The sequence below is a fragment of the Nicotiana tabacum genome, chromosome 4 (assembly GCF_000715075.1).
Source record: "Nicotiana tabacum cultivar K326 chromosome 4, ASM71507v2, whole genome shotgun sequence".
NCBI lineage: Eukaryota > Viridiplantae > Streptophyta > Magnoliopsida > Solanales > Solanaceae > Nicotiana > Nicotiana tabacum.
Window position 1 is genome coordinate 53657111 of NC_134083.1, and position 3856 is coordinate 53660966.

The following is a 3856-nucleotide window of genomic DNA, read 5'->3' on the forward strand; positions in this document are numbered from 1 at the left end:
AGTGAGAAGGTGACTATAATGGATAAGTCCTCGGGATTAAGAACATGAAAATAAGAGAGCTGATGGTTTCTCTAAGTTATAAAAAGCTCAGTATAGTTTGAACGAACTCAAATGAGTCTCATTTATAAGAGATGGAATGTTGCCCTGGTAGTACAATGAGGGTATAATTGTGATAGATAAAGGATGACGTTTGGGCCTTCGATTGAGTAATGATTTAAAGAGGATTTCATTAATTGTACGGGATTAAATTACCTACGTAAGTGAATCAACAATGGATGGATAAAAGTTATAAAGTATGAGATAAGATTAGGACGTCATTCTTAAGATAAACAGTAACGAGGAAGCATTAAAGGACTTACATGTATACATATGGGATAAGCAACGAAAGTAACTTGGAGTTTGATAGCAGACCTCAGTAATGATAAATCGAAGTAAGAGTTATGGTATAGTATGACCTACCTAGATGCAGTAAAATCATGCGGATAGATAACCGGGTCTATGAAACAAGATATAGCAATATTCGCAAGTTCAACAAAGTACCGAGCAAAGAACTTCAGTATACCTATAGATGTCCAGATGGACATCTTGTCAAGCTCTGTATATGTTTATAAAGTGAGGCCTAGAGATGGGCTAAAAGCTGGAGGAAAAAAGGAGAGAAGAGTCGCATAGGCGCACTTACAAGGTCAGAGTCGTACATGCTGCATGATAGAAGGTAGCAACAGTTACGAGATTGGAAGGATTCCGACCATAAGTCGTGGTGTGAGAAGAGGCCTAAAGGGGGGAATACCCTGGCCTTTGGATTTATTCACAGAACAGTTGCCTAGATGGCAAGGACAGTATTAAAACCATATGTAAGAGCTATCAGTGCACCAGTCAACATTCGAGGACGAATGTTCCAAAGGGGGGAATGATGTTACATCCCATATTTTCGTACGTGAAAGTACTCCATAAGTAAATTGATAAAAATTCAGAAATAAGATGTTACATCCCGTACTTTCGTACGTTAAAGTTTTGTCGTAAGTTAATCGACATAAGTTAGGGAATGAGATTATTTTGAGATTTTAAGCATTATGCTATTTCAAACAAGTGATAAGTAAATTCGTGAAAGTGAGAGGGTAAGCGAATCGAAGAAAATAAGTTTCGTCGAAGTTTGACAATTTGGGATAAAATACGGTTCGAGCTATAATACCCGGTATTTATGGACTAGTGTCATACAAGGTACTACATGACCATGATGGTATGATGTATAAAGTGCGTTAAAAATAAGTAGTATTTTAAGTAATATGAGATAATTATGTGGGTAGTTGGTTAATTATTAGTTTAATGGGAGATTAACCGTGTAATTAAGGATTTGTGGATAATTAATAGGTGGGGACAAAGCCCCCCACGTGGCAGCACGTGGAGAAAGGTCTTATGACTCTTGACTTTAGACAATTAATTAGGAAGACACATGGTCAATACTCTTAGCCATCAAACACGTAGAAGGAAAGTTCATATTAGTCATCCTTATAATTCTCTTTTGGAATTACTAACGAATAAGTTTGACTGGATGAAGAAAGAACGAAAATCAACATAAGTATGTTCCTTCTCGTGATATATAGAGCTCTCAGTCAAGTTCCAATAAGCTGCACCAACTTATGATCATGCTCATTAGTCATTAATCATTTATACTGTTGTCTTAGCACCAACAAACACATTCACAATTTGGAGGGGATTTGAAAATTCAACGAGACTTCATATTATATTAGCACCAGGAGTTCTTGGTTAAGCAAAATTTCATACGAAATTATACTGCGTAATAGCAACAGGATTTTACAATTCTAATGGAGTACGGTGCAATCCTTCTCAAGAATATCACACGAATTTTCTCCTACTCCGATCTTGCAGATTACATGTTGTTGCAATTGACGTATATTAGAGGGATTGTCAAGAGAACTAGCTCAGGTATGTTAATGATATCCCTTTTTTTCTTTTGGCATGATCTATACGACACAAACGAAACGAGCAAATGCACAATTCCATAAATGACTCTATTCATAGAAGTATTAGAGGTGCCTATATTCTTGAATTCGCACGTGTCTTATTATTACATCTTCTGTTCATGGGTCTCAGAAAAATACGTAAGTTGAATAAGTTTACTTCATGATATTAGAATAAGTTTACTTCATGATATTACTCAAAGGCATAATGGTCTTATGACATCCCGAAAGATTTTATTGACGTACTTCTCACGCATTGCATTCATTTATATACGTACATTGACCCATGACCAGATGGCGTTATATACGCGTGTATATGTATATTATATATATATATATATATATATATATATATATATATATATATATATATATATATATATAATATAGAGGTATATGGGATATTGGGAAAAGGTTAGAGCGTTATATACGCACCACCACCTGATCAATTGGTATACGTTGATGATTTGCCCATAGTGGCCGAGATGATATGATGGGATGCCCTCAGCGGCTTGATGATGTTATGAACACATGTACCTATGCACGACATAACATTCATACGCATATGCATGACATTATGAGTATTTCATGATTTACAAAGTTATTCAAACTTACATGTCGAGTCTTTTACTCCATGTTTCTCTTATGTCTATTACTTACTGATTTTTATTCCTTACATACTCGGTACATTATTTTTACTGATATCCCTTTTGCATGGGGACGCTGCGTTTCATGCCCGCAGGTCCCGATAGACAGGTCGAGAGTCCTCCAAGTAGGCTATCAGCTCAGCGAAAGATGTTGGTGCGCTCCATTTGCTTCGGAGTTGCTTGTTTGGTCAGTATGATTTAGACGTATATTGTTTGGTATGGCGGGACCCTGTCCCGACCTTTAGGATAAGTATGTACTCTTAGAGGTTTGTAGACAGATGTCATGTATACTGATACTTGTATGGCTTTATCGGCCTATATTTTAAGTATATAATGGATCACATTAGTCTTATATGCCCGTATGTCACAGCATGAGTTTTTATATCCAGTTGGGTTGTTCTATGTCGGGTATTCCCTCGTGTTTATTCTGATTATTTCATGACGCCCCTTCTGGCCCACTTATCAATGATGATGTAATAAGAAAAATACATTACGTTGGTACTCGGTTGAGTTAGATACCGGGTGTCCATCGCGACCCATCGGTTTGGGTCGTGACAGAAGCGGTAACACATAAAAGGTTTTAAACATGTAATAATCAGGAAATTAAGCCAAGTGTAATTGTAAAGCGACCGTGCTAAAACTACGAAACTCGGGGTGTCTCACACCTTCTCCCGAGTTAACCGAATTTCTTACCCGGTCTTGTGTGTTCGCGAACCATAAATAGAGTCAATTTCCTCGAATTGAGATTTTAAAATAAACCGGTGATTTGGGACACCATAACAATTATTCCAAGTGGCGACTCTGATTTAAGTAAATAATCTCATTTTGAATAATGTCACTTTAATTGGAAAAACTCCCAATCTCTCGGAAAGATAAAAGGCGGTGTGACAATAATGAGAGTCAAAATATGGCAACTTACGTTTAGTATCGGTAAAAACAATCCTTTTCTCTAGAATGTGTTTGGAATTTATTATTAGGGTGAAACTAACTTTATAACTTCTGGACTTCATAATTACTAAAATACAAATAACTATTAATCATAAACTAATTATAACATAATTATAACAAACGACTCCCTGTATTTTTATGTACTAGTTTTTGTATACGTTCATTGCACGTGTGTAGAGTCTATCAATTAAAAAACATATATTAATTTTAAATAAAATAAATTATTTATTTAAATAATAAAATTAGATGGTATCTCAGTGACATAGTAGTTAAATTCATTAT